Raw genomic sequence first — 13,814 nt, forward strand, 5'->3', positions numbered from 1 at the left:
TGACCTTTAAGCACGCCTGCGTTCGGATCTCCACTCCCCGTTTTCAAGCACCTTCCCCCGTTACCACCCACATACGCCTCTTTCTGTCACTCAAATTATCAGGCATTCGCTATTTTGCGAGCACATGAATTTCGACCGCACTGACTGGTTCGCGCATGCGCAGTTGGGCAAACATCGCTCAGAGCGAACAAGCGGCCGCTTACGAGCGGCTCTGAATCAGGCCCTTAGTGTGATCGCTGGTCCTGTATATGCTGGAATTGTGACACTCAAAAGTTCAAAACAGTTTGTATGATGCATATTACAGCTGGATAAGTGCTAATTATGCCCTCTTCATGGACTGGCCAGTGGCCACACTTGTAAAATCAAGCATTTGGAAACCCCTCTCTAGAAATCCTGCGTTTGCCACTGAATGTGACTAAAAACTATGTTTGTCCACCCGACAACACCCTGATTCCAAATATAACCATCTAGGTTTATTCTTATTTTTACTTACGCGATATGAGATTTACACCAAGTTTACCGAGAAACTTCTTGCTACTTTCAAGCTGTAAGCAGTCTGAAATTGACTGCTTGACATATACAACATCTCTATCACTCTTCTGTGCTCATCTCGATCATGAATTCTGAAGCGCACACTGTCAGCGTTATGCAAGTTGAAATTATAATATTTACCACAATGGCTTTGCTGGGCTCTGACAGGGCACTGCTGTGGGTCCTCTTCCCAGCTGGAGGCCCTAGATGAGGGAACTGAAATAATGAGGAATAAATGACCCCAACAGCAATCCTGTGAAGTTGAGCTGATTGAGAATTTCTCCGTGGGAGGGAGCTGGGGAAAAAAAACTCCCTTTATTTTATCTTTCTAATCGAATAGAGAGGTGAAAAATGAAGGCAGCTCAAGCCATGGAGAAAAACTCAGTAGAAAATTGCATTTCAGAAGAAAATCAAGTTACCGGGAACAAACTTTTTTCTCTATTTTCTAAGGAAAGCATTGGGAAAAAAGACTGAAATCAGCCAGTAGTTTATGGCCAGTGGTATTAATGGTTTTATCTTATCCACCTTCTCAGCTTTTTTTTATTTTTCGCCTTCATCTATTATTGTCAGCTGTATATTATGTTTTCATTTATTATTGGCTCCTTAACTTTTTGATTGCGCGGATCAACAACGCTTATTCAGAGGTTTCTGCTTTATATATTGTGTCATCTTTACTGACACTGAGACCTGAGCATTAAGCCTCCTCATACTCCAGCACAGTTTTTACCCTTTAAGTGTTGCTAACAGGGGAGTATTTATAATGGGCTCCTGGGTCCAGGGGGGGGGGGGTCACTGCACACCCTGCACCCATATTTTTTTTTATACTTACCTCTCCAAAGTCCCATGACACAAAACGCCTGGAAAATGGCCGCCGCTGCCTTTTCCCGGCGTTTTGCACATACACAGTAGGAAATCACCGGAAAAATGGCTGCCGTGCCGGTGACCTGCGCATGCGCAGTAGACTCCGGGCACACTCTAGTGCCCGGAGTCTACTTCTGCTGTCAGTTCGCTGACGGCAGCTGGAGAGAGGAGGGGGCCCCAGACGGGGAGTGAACACGGGCCCCGCCTCTCTTAATACACCCCTGGCTGCTAATACCTCTTTTACACTGAATTCCCTGGTCTGACCTGATATTTGGAACAAGGTCCAAACCAGGTGACACCCGGTACAGATCCCCTTCAGACTGCGGCGCCGACCTTGGTTATATCCCCGCGTTGGCACCATTTACACTGCACACAGGGCCTGATTCAGAACCGCTCGTAAGTGGCCGCTCGTTCGCTCCGAGCGATGTTCGCACAACTGCGCATGCGTATGGGTCGTAATGCGCATGCGCCAACCAGTCATTGCGGTCGGAAATCGAGCGCTCGCAAAATAGCAAGTGCCTGCTAATTTGAGTGACAGGATGAGGCTTTTGTGGGTGGTAACAGGGGAAGGTGCTTGAAAACGGGGAGTGGTGATTCGAACACAGGCATGCCAAACGGTCAAAACTGGCGTTTTAAGGGTGTGCATAATTAACAAAGCAGCGTCATCGACCACGTCACTTGGTTGTTTCTTAGCCTGAACTGTTCGCATGATTGCGGTAGGAAAATCCTACCACAAGCACTGCGAGCATTTCAGACGCCTTTCGATGTACTCGATTAATCAAATAAATAGTGGAGATGACGTATGATGTGAGCGGCCAGGGGGTGTCTTTACAAAATAGCAAGCGCATGTTTCGTTCGCTCGCTTAGACATAGAACCGTCAACAGACCGCAAAGAGCGAGCGCTCAATTTAAATAGCCGACCCCTTTTTGTGAACGAGTGAGCGCAAATAGCGTCCGGCTCTGAATCAGGCCCACAGTGCAGTGGAACTGGTTTGCCAGGCGCTTGGAGATGACATCATCTCCAAGCACCGGAAAACCTGGAACTCTGCATCCTATAAACGGGACCCTGGTGGGATGACCAGGGTTACACTGCAGGGTTACACGGGTTCGATTGCAGGTCACTCGACCCAAGAATCTAGCCCTTGCCAATTTTACACCTAGCAGCAACCCGGGTTAACCAGGCAATAGCACGGGTTTTAGCTGTGGTGTAAAAGAGGCATTATATATATTCTTGCTGGACTTTTTTGTTCTTTCTGTTTTTATTTTATTTTTTTATCTATTTTACTTTATGTAGCAGTTTAACTGGTATTTTGCAAATGTTGGCATGCTGTTTATAGGATCCAGCAGATTGTGTTTATGTATCATACTTAGAACTCACTTATGTGCTCCATATCAATGAAATGTAATTAATTTAAAACCATGTTCAATTGCTGAGCCAAGACAACCTTGGACAGTCTTTGCATGTGTGTGTATATAAGTCTGAAAAAATGACAGACTATGACATTGGCTGGTGAGCTTCCATGTTTTTTTGCAAAATATACATCTAAGCAATAAGCAGTAGGGTTAGTTTCCTATTGCTGCTTCTTGTAGCTATAGAGAGCCTCCTGAGATTATAAAGTACTGTATAGCCATACTCAGCTGTAAACAGGTGCAGGAAAGGTCACAACACAGCAAACAAGCACTTAGGTGATGATCTGCACCTGGGAGTTTAGGTCTGGTTTGCAGCACTCAGCTTGGGAGAGGATTCACAAGTCGTCAAGACAGAAACACTCTTTTCTCCTGATAGACCAATTTAAGACTGGGGGGACATGACTTATTAAGGACTTAAACTTGCGCAGTTATGTGAGGAAGAGGCTGAGGTATCAGACTCCAGGAGAACTTCCACACACATACCAGATCTCCGCCCTACCACAACATAGTGACATCTGTGCAGCAGATGAAATCCATACAATTTGATCCACTGTACCACAATTATGGCTGGTAATTTCATTTTTCCAATGGCAAGAACTGGTTTAAAGAAACCCTTGTGGCTCACAATTAAATTTCCAATGCCATGCTGCATATATAAATTGTCTTTCAAAAATTGTAAAGGAGTATTTGTGGTCTGTTGCAATTTTAAGTTGTTTGGTTATACATTACTCTCTCTCTATTTTTCTTTGCCTAAGCTCCTGCCAGTTTGTGCTGCCAGTTCAAGTCACCTTGGGCACAGCTACAGCACAGCTTGACAGCAGCTGAAATTCATTATGTGATCTTTATTTGGTGTTTCACAATTAATATAACTACTAGTAGTTATTTATTTTTGCACACTGTTTAGTGGATAACTGACATTTTGGTTACTGTAAGAACTGAAATGTGTCCTTGTTCCATAATTCTTACTATTTTGTTTTTATTAATTGTGCCATATTGGTCAGTCATTGCTTATACATACAGCATTCAGCAAAAAATATAAACAAAAATATTTGTTTCAAATGGAAAATGTTAAATAGTTTAACAGTAGTTTAAAATGTTGTTTTTTAAAAAAAAAAAATCTATAAAAGTTAAAAAATTACATTTTATTTGATATTTTTTGTTATGAACTGTGAGCCCATAGGCTTCTATAGAATAATGCCATCTTGAGATGGTGTTATCTTATCGGAACCAAGCTCTGGTATGTTTATCGGGGACAAGCGTCGCATTCTGGGGCTTGGTAAAACTGACAGCTTTACAGCGCTCATAGAAACCTATGATGGCCACGGCTGTAGTTGGAAATTGAGAGGACACAGTCGATATCGTCTGGGGTCCCTCCATAGTACATTTGGGGATCCTCAATATTTGTGGGTATCCCCTGAAAATAGCTGTTTTCTGGTAATAGCCCACAAATATTACTTGGTAAATAGGTCCCTCAATGTGCACAGACACACCTAAACAGCAGCCTGTTTCTTTCAGAAATGTGAAGAGACCACATCTCACACAATTATACCCAACTGTAACCATTTTTGACAAGAATAAAAGGGTCTTTAGCTTATAATTTTTTGTGTATTTGGTCAGTCACATTTGGCAGCACCATATGAAAGAGTAAAAATATAGCGCAGAAGTACAAAATGGCACAGAGAAGAACTGCGTGAACGACAAGAAGACTCTCTAAAATAGTGGTGATCTCCCTGAAGAGTCTACAAAACTCCCTGATTCCGGGCCAGGTGGGCACTACACAGTGATGATAATCTCTCTCTGCCTACCATGGAGGAAACACTGGAGAGAAGAATAAGAAGGATGTGTGCTACAGGAAAATGGCTGCCGATCTCCAGCACACTGGTGTGAGTGACTGTGTGCCCAGTGGCGTATCTATGATGGGTGCAGTGTGTGCGGAGCACAAGGGCCCCCGGGCCCAGGGGGGCCCCACACCGCACACCCTGCACCCATATTATTTTAAACTCACCTGTCCGTGGACCCGCATCGGGTGTCAGCGCTGCTCAGAACACCGGAAAATGCCCGTCGTGGACACTTTTCCGGTGTTCTGCGCATGCGCAGTAAACTCCGGGAACACTCTAGTGCCGAGTCTACTGTGCATGCACAGAAAGCAGGAAAATGGCCGCCACGGCCATTATTCCCGGCGTTCTGCGCATGCGCAGTAGACTCCGGGCACACTCTAGTGTCCGGAGTCTACTAAAGCTCTGGTAGCTGGCCAGCCACGTCAGTCGGCTGCCGGTCACCGGGGACAGAGGAGGGGTCCCCGGACGGGAAGTGCACACGGGCCCACTCCTCTCTTAAGATGCCCCTGTGTGTGCCCAAGGACGTGTGACAAATTACAGGCTATTTGTGCTCAAGGAAGGGTGTTTATTACTAGAAATTAGAGATGTGCTCCGACCCCCGTGTTTTGGTTTCGGTTTTGGATCGGGATTCATGTTCGTATTTTGGTTTTGCAAAACCACCCTCAAGTGTTTTGGTTTTGAATCTGGATTTTAAAAAAATTATAAAAAGTTTTAAAAAACAGCTAAAAATCATGTAATTTTTGCAATCCAAAACCCGAAATTTGCAGGAAGATCAGAACCGGGACTTGGATGTATCCGGATCTCCTTAGAAGATTAGAACCACGACTCGGTGTCTGGGTTCACAAATTCGGGTGGATTCGGATGTTTGGAAAATCGAACAGCACAATTCTCTACTAGAGATACTGTATGTGCTTCATTACATGGAAAGCAGTGTTGCATTACAGGGCATGTGTGCTGCATTACAGGGGACTTGGGACTTAGGTTTTGCTTCCACAATCTCACTGAAAAGTAGGCAAATACGAGTTTAATGCATTTCAAGTTATAATAATTATTTTGCGCACTTGGATATACAGCTGAAAACAATACAAATAAAAATGAAAACAGTATGGTTTTCCCTATCTCAACATTTGTTTTTACCAAAAACCTTTAAATCTCCCCAGCAGCAGTTAATCTATATGCATTTTCGTTCTTTTCATTTTTTTTATCTCTTTTTGCATATTTCTTGTCAGTCTAATGGCTCCATGTCTTCACAGGAACAGGCATTAATTAGCAAAACAAACACAGCTCGCTGCTCCGGATAAATTACATTTTTATATCTGATAACGCGACTGGGAGCATTGTATCATATACATGCTGCTACTGGAAATCTAGATTCTCTTGTCATTTTTTTTTATGTTTCCTCATGCTAAAATGAGAATTATGTTTCCTGTTCCTCTCTGTGACTTTTTCATTAGGATTATCATATTGTGGATCAAGGTGTTCAGTATATATTTAAAGTTGTCTGCAAATATTGTTTTCTCACACAAATGGTCCACAGAACTAGTGTTCTTTCACTTTCCAATTAATCAAGAACTTCAAACAGCACACATTTAGGGCCTGAGTAGAACACAAAGCGGGATGCGAAGTGCGGTCACCCACAGGCAGCCAGATTTACTACTTTGGGGAAGATGTACCAAGTCTTGGACAGAGATAAAGGGGGTCTAGTTACTAAGCAGTGTTAGGAGACACAGTGAAAAGTGATAAGGTGCCAGCCAATCAGCTCCCAACTGTCATCTTTCAAACACAGACTGTGAGATGGCAGTTAGGAGCTGATTGGCTGGCACCTTATCACCTTTCACTCTGTCTCCTAACACTGCTTAGTAACTAGACCCCAAAGTACCCATCAATCAGCTTCTAACTGTCATTTTACAGACTGTGCTAGGAGCATGACAGAGGATTATTCAATTAGGTGCGAAAAGGCCCGGACCTTTCGCATGCTGGAGTTTCCGCCGTCATCACTGGTTTTCCATGCGGAAAAGTATCGTGCTTGTCCCCGCTTATCCCTCTATTCAATTCGAAATCGGCGAAAACGGGACCCGGCGAAACACAAACAGGCGAAAAGTGCTGTCAGATTTGGGGAAATCAGTCTTGACAGCCCCCAAAAGATGCACTGACATTGGGGCTCACTATAGATACCCCCGAATAGACCTGCTGAAGGTATTTGGGGTACTTAAATTTGGAACTTAAATGCTCTCAATAGCTGCAAATTAGATCTTTGCAGAAGTGGTGAAGAATAGCATTTTGCAAGGTTTTTTTTATTAAAATAATCAGTCCCAGCAAATTTTGGGGTACATGAAAATGGGTGCAAGCATATTTTAAAGTTGCTAAAGTGAAGTTTTAAAAAATGCTAAAAATCCACCTGCCGCAAACACCTGCAATCTTATAAACATCTGAATCATACTTGGGGACGCCCCTGGAGTATATTTCGCTAGTTTTTAAATTTGTCCCCAACTTTGTACTTTTTCGCCCCCTTTTTCAAAGTAATTTTTTAGGGTGTTCTTAAGTATTTTTTTAACTTTTTTTGACACAGCTTACCTTAGGGGGCTGTCCCATGGGTGCAGAGTGGTTCCCGCAAGTTTGCTCCCCAAAACCCGAATTCAACACTTTATTTCGACAGGTTTCATACTGTAGGTGAATCTTTTTCGCCTATTCCAATGCACTGACTTTCCGCACCGGTCTTTGGAATTAAATATGGGGATAAGTTTTCACCTGGCAAAATGACGTCACCGGCGATACTTCTGCAAAAACGGCCTTTTCGCACCTAATTGAATATGGCCCTTAGAAGCCATTTGGTTGGTTCTGTATCGCTCTATACTTTATCCCTTTCCAAGCTGTGATACATCTCCCCCTTTCTGCTAACAGTGTACCCATCTATCATTATATATAGAATACATATCCTGTAGTTGCACAGCCTGCTCTTATTCCTTCTGTAGCCGCACCCATTAGTATCAGCACCAGGGCCGGATTATAGGGGGGGCGAAGGGGGCGGTCGTCCAGGGGCCCCCACATACTTTGCTCAACCACCAATAACTTAAAAAACGGAGCACAGCATGTAGCTGTCTCCACTACGGTCCTCGGCAACTCAGCTGTTTACTTACAGCCAGTGGCGGGCTGGGCCGGGGAGCAGGGTGCCATGTTCCCCCAGGGCCACACAGCCGCCGGCTCCGGCAGCTGTGTGTTTGTTGTAAGCAGCAGCCAATGAGAGTCTATCAGAGTCTCATTAGCTGCAGCTGCGCCCACTGCGGGAGCCGCTCCATCTTCCGGCTCCCACAGTGGGCAATGGGAGAGACGTCATGATGTCATATGACATCTCTCCCATAATGCAGAGCGGCCCTGCCCGGGAGGACAGACGGAGGAGCAGATGGCGGCGGCGGGAGCGGGGATTCAGGTAAGTGTTTTTTTTTATTTTGTTTTTTATATTACGTGTGTCTACTGGGGGGGTGTCTGGCACTACTGGGGGAACTACAAGGGGGGACTACTACTACTGGGGGCATTACAAGGGGGGTGGGGGACTACAACTACTGGGGGCACTACAAGGGGGGGACTACTACTACTGGGGGCACTACAAGTGGGGACTACTGCTGGGGGCTCTACAAGGGGGAGGGGACTACTACTACTGGGGGCACTATAAGGGGACTACTACTACTGGGGGCACTACAAGGGGGTTGGGGGACTACTACTACTGGGGACTACTACTACTGGGGACATTACAATGGGGGGGACTACTACTACTGGGGACACTACAAGGGGGGGGCTACTACTGGGGGCACTACAAGGGGGGGACTACTACTGGGGGCACTACAGGGGGGGACTACTACTACTGGGGGCATTACAAGGGGGGTGGGGGACTACAACTACTAGGGGCACTACAAAGGGGGGGACTACTACTACTGGGGGCACTACAAGTGGGGACTACTGCTGGGGCACTACAAGGGGGAGGGGACTACTACTACTGGGGACTACTGCTACTGGGGGCACTATAAGGGGACTACTACTACTACTATTACTGGGGGCACTACAAGGGGGGTGGGGGACTACTACTACTGGGGACTACTACTACTGGGGACACTACAAGGGGGGGACTACTACTACTGGGGACACTACAAGGGGGGGGACTACTACTACTGGGGGCACTACAAGGGGGGGACTACTACTAATGGGGGCACTACAAAGGGGGGGACTACTCCTACTGGGGGCACTGCAAATGGGGGGACTACTACTACTGGGTGCACTACAAAGGGGGGGACTACTACTACTGGGGGCACTACAAGGGGGGGACTACTACTACTGGGGGCACTACTGGAGGCCTGCATAAGGGTGTTCTCTCCTGTGGCACACGGGGCACTGCATATGGGCACTACGACAGGGGGCTGCCCTAATCTTTATTTTTACCTTACATTAATCCCATATGGACCCGCCTCCTCCCTGGAACACTGGAGGGGGGGTAACGTAGCATGCATATTCTTCGGACACACACGCTACTCCTCTGCCAGGGCCGCCTGCATGCATTTGCCCCCCATGCTAAAAGTTGCCAGCCAGCCCCTGCTTACAGCAGCCGCCGAGGAGCTTCCCTGCAGTTACAGTCTCGTGAGATTATGATGCTAAATCTCGCGAGACTGTGACTGGAGCCCAGGCTGCCTGCAGACTAATGTGTGATCGAGGCAGAGCTGCTGACTCGGACGCCTAATGTGACTCTGCATCAGCTTTTCACTTGGAGCAAACAGCAGTAAGTCTGTGTGTATGTATAGAAATGTGTGTATATATATATATATATATATATTAGGGATGTGCAGGCTCGGATAGGTTCGAGTTTGCACGTGGAGTTCGGATTTTTCCCTCCAAAAAAACGGAACTCAGAACGAGGCAAAACGTCATCTTACATGGACGAACATCATCATTCCTGGACAAAAGACCAGGAATGATGATGTTCGTCCATGTAAGATGACGTTTTGCCTCATTCTGAGTTCCGTTTTTTTGGAGGGAAAAATCCGAACTCCACGTGCAAACTCGAACCTATCCGAGCCTGCACATCCCTAATATATATATATATATATATACACACACACACAGTATATATACACATATACTGCATGTGAATATATATATTTATATATACAGGTTGAGTCTCCCATATCCAAATATTCCGAAATACGGAATATTCCGAATTACGGAATAATTTTGGCATGACTGAAATAATAAAACCTTTGATTTTTGATGGTTCAATGTACACAAACTTTGTCTAAGGCACAAATTATTAAAAATATGGTATAACATTACCTTCAGGCTGTGTGTATAGGGTGTAAATGAAATATACATTTATTTCATGTATGTACACAAACTTTGGTTGAGCCACAAAATTATTGAAAATATTGTATAAAATGAGCTGCAGGCTGTGTGTATAAGGTGCATATAACACATATATGCATTTTGTGTGTATATTGGGGTCCCATTCCCAAGATATTTCATTATGATATGCAATTATTGCAGTTTGAAAAGCATGTGAGTGCCGAGTTTGTATGACATTTTTTATGTAGATGGTGTGGTCACATGCCAAGGGCACCCCAGATGGTTGATTGCCGTGGATTAAGCCTGTCGCATATATATATATATATATATATATACATCATTACTGCATGTGTATGTATAAATACTGCATGTACAGTATGTATGTGTGTATGTATACATATATATATATTTGCATTTGAAACTCCAGTTAATTATATATATAATTACATTTATATATACATACACTTCATGTGTATGTGTGTGTGTATATATAGGCATGTCCCTTAATCAGCTCCTAACTGCCATTTTTCAAAGTGCCTGTGAGATGGCAGTTAGGAGCTGATTGGCTGGTACCTTATCACTGTTCACTTTATCTCCTAACACAGCTTAGCAAATAGACCCCACAGTGCGCAGCCAGTTGTTTTTTTTTTTCATTACCAATTGTGTGGAGAGAATACATACACTGCTTTTCTGCCAGCTGCGCCAATTAGTTTCAGTGATTTAGTACCACAAGTCTTTTTTTAAATTTTCATTAGTATGAATTTGTAACTACTGTTTAGCAGGTGCAAACGACCTGATGGTATGCATGAGTCCCCATCACAGAGGCTAGTTCACGCACCCGCGCTGCGATGCGTACACATGCACAGTGCGAAACAATCAGCAGATTGCGTGTGTAATCGCACTTGCATATGGTAGTGAATCAGGCCCAATATTATTTATATTAAAGGAAGTTAGGTGTGATTAAATTATTGAAATGTTATTTGAAATGTTATTGCTCTGTGGGTTTTTTTTTTGAATAATCCTAAATTATTAAGATATGTTACATGTGTTGACTTTTTAGTAGAACATATAATAAATAACAATAAATAAAAATGTTACTTAAGTTATATGGCCCTTTCCTCCAAAAGTGATCCTTACAGACATCATGAACATAGGGCCTGGAGATGGATTTACACAGCCGCACACAGGGCCTGATTCAGAACCGGATGCTCTGGCCAGAGCGCTCGCTCTGAATCAGGGCCCTCCTACCAAAAATTGGAGCGGCCTCCTGGCCGCTCGCATAGCTGTGGGTGACCACCCACAGCTTATGCGAGCGGCCGAAAAGATGGTCGTGATGGTCAAGACCATCGCGACCATCGTGCTTGCGACGAGACCCTGCGGTAGGGTCTCGCTGCCGCAAGCCCAGGAGTGCTTTTGGCTCTATCAGAGCCAAAAGCACTCCCACTGACATCACTAGTGATGTCAGTGGGGCCGGCCCCAGACGGTAGGCGTTCCCATGGGAACGCCTCCGTCTGGGCAGCAACACCCCCGGCACGCCCACCAAAGGGGGCGTGCTGTCCTCACCATCGACAGCACGCCCCCTTTGGTGCGAGACCCATAGCGACAGCTTGGCTGTCGCTATGCGGGTCTCGCGCATGCGCACGACGGAGCTCCCTCCGTCATGCGCATGCGCACTAGGGCACCATCGACCCACTTGCGAGCACTCAGCGCTCGCGAGCGGGTCTGAATTAGGCCCACAAGCCGCTGTGCAAATCCGTCCACCTCACTTGCAAATGCAAAAGGAGGTGTCAGACACCTCCTTGCTGCATTTGCGATCCCAGCAAATGTGACCGGTGCCTGATCGCTGTTCATAATTCATCATGTATAAGTCTAAGGGTGGGTACATACTACACACCTAAAGGACCGGCAATCATGCCGATGTTCAGGGCAGTATGCCTTCACCAGTGGCAAAAGCAGGATTGTTGAGTGTGGCCTGTCGATGAAGAGGGCAGAATTAGTACTTAACCAGCTTTAATAAGCGTCATACAAAGTGTATTGTGTGTAATAATTCCAGCATATACAGGACCAGTGATCACAGTAAGCCATTAGATGCGTCAGTAAGCCATCCTGCCTGAGCTGAACGTATTTATTTTAGATGTGGGCACCATTCCAGAGCATTGGAGCAAGTCCAGGAGCCTGGAGGAGCAGCAGAAGAACCTAGCACTGCCCTGGACATGTATGTACATATTGGGGTTAGTGTAGGGGTATTTACCTTTGGGCATTGGAATTCTGACTGTCAGGATGCCATTGTCAGTATTCTTACCACTGGGCATCCCGACCGCCGGGATCCTGTACCCAACCCATGGAATCACAGCAGTGAACAGCGTGTGATCGTACTCTTCATTCACATCTACATTAGAAGTTGAACAAGATAAGGGGGTATCTGCTTTTGTGCCCTTATCTAGAGTTGATCCTGTAGAATCAGTGCAGGATCACATAGTAGGTATAGTGCTCAATGAAAGTACTTCTATATAAGATAAAATAGGAAAAGAATTCTATAGCAATGAAGAGATAAATATGTAATCACAGGCACAGGTGCTTCCTACTGTTCTGCAGGGTAGCAGTGAACAGCAGGTGAAAGATACTCCCTGTATACAATGATCAGAGTTAAAGAAAATAAATATATGCCCTGGGATTGGAATTAGGGTCTGTGTTTACCCTGTTGGATATCCAGCACAGAGTATCACATACAGAAGAACCCTGATCTTATATTAAGGCACATCTCTACTCTTTCTCTAGGCTACACTTTTTGCTCCAGAAATAAACTTGGGGCACATACCAGTGTTGCAGAGTTTTAGATACAGTATCATGAAATGCACCCAAATGAGCATATGTCCAGCCAATGCAATATCGAGTACATCTTTTCCTGCGAATGCTTGGGATATAAATATCTCCAAACTCTCTATCATCCTATAAATGTTTATGTCACTGTGCAACATATCATGAAGGTGTATTTGTAACAAAAACTACTTCTATATACAAAATATATATTTTGAAAAAAAAAAATACATGTACGCATGGTTGATGTAGGTCCTTGGGAAATAAAGTATTCTCTGCCCATCTGCTACAGAAGCCTCAGGTGTCCTGAATCTCTTCCTCTGAGTGATTGGAAAGCCTCGCTTTCTCCGTAAAGACACTGTATGGCTATATTTAAAGGAATCTTAAGGAAACCGGTGAAGTGACACAGAGCGAATTTATAATGGATAAATAAATGGATCTGTGAGGAGCTAGAGGGAGGGAAATAAGATGCAGACATATGGCAAAAATTGCAATATGGATAAAGGGCACTCTGTAATAATAGCTAAAAAAAAGACATTTATATAGAGAATGGAGAAATGCACCTTATTGTTGCTGGTTCTGGGAATTGATGCTTTGATAAAGCACCTGATACCACAATTTTCAAATCAAAAATAAAATCAGGTCTTTTAAATGTTTTTCAAAGGTAAACAGAAAATGAATTTACTGTATTTACAAACATTAATCGCATTTTCTTTTTTAGTTTTTACATACTTATTTTTAATCTTGGCTTTCCAGACTTAGGGGTAAGTTCGATATTGCATCCGATTTTATGTTAGATTTAGCTCACCTGAAATCAAATCAAATCGAATGTAGAAATCCCTGTCAAAATGCCACATTTCCTAAAATTCGACTTTGAAAGCCTTTTCTAAATCAAGTTTGTTTTGGTTCGATTTTGAATAGTGATTTCTTGTTCGATTTTGGATGCCCATGTCCAAATCGAACACCAAATTGAACACAAAATCGAACTTCAAATCCTCAAGATAATAGACCTGCTTCATGCTGAAATTGTTA

The sequence above is a fragment of the Taudactylus pleione genome, unplaced genomic scaffold, assembly GCF_031769625.1.
Source record: "Taudactylus pleione unplaced genomic scaffold, aTauple2 ptg000431l, whole genome shotgun sequence".
Classification (NCBI taxonomy): domain Eukaryota; kingdom Metazoa; phylum Chordata; class Amphibia; order Anura; family Myobatrachidae; genus Taudactylus; species Taudactylus pleione.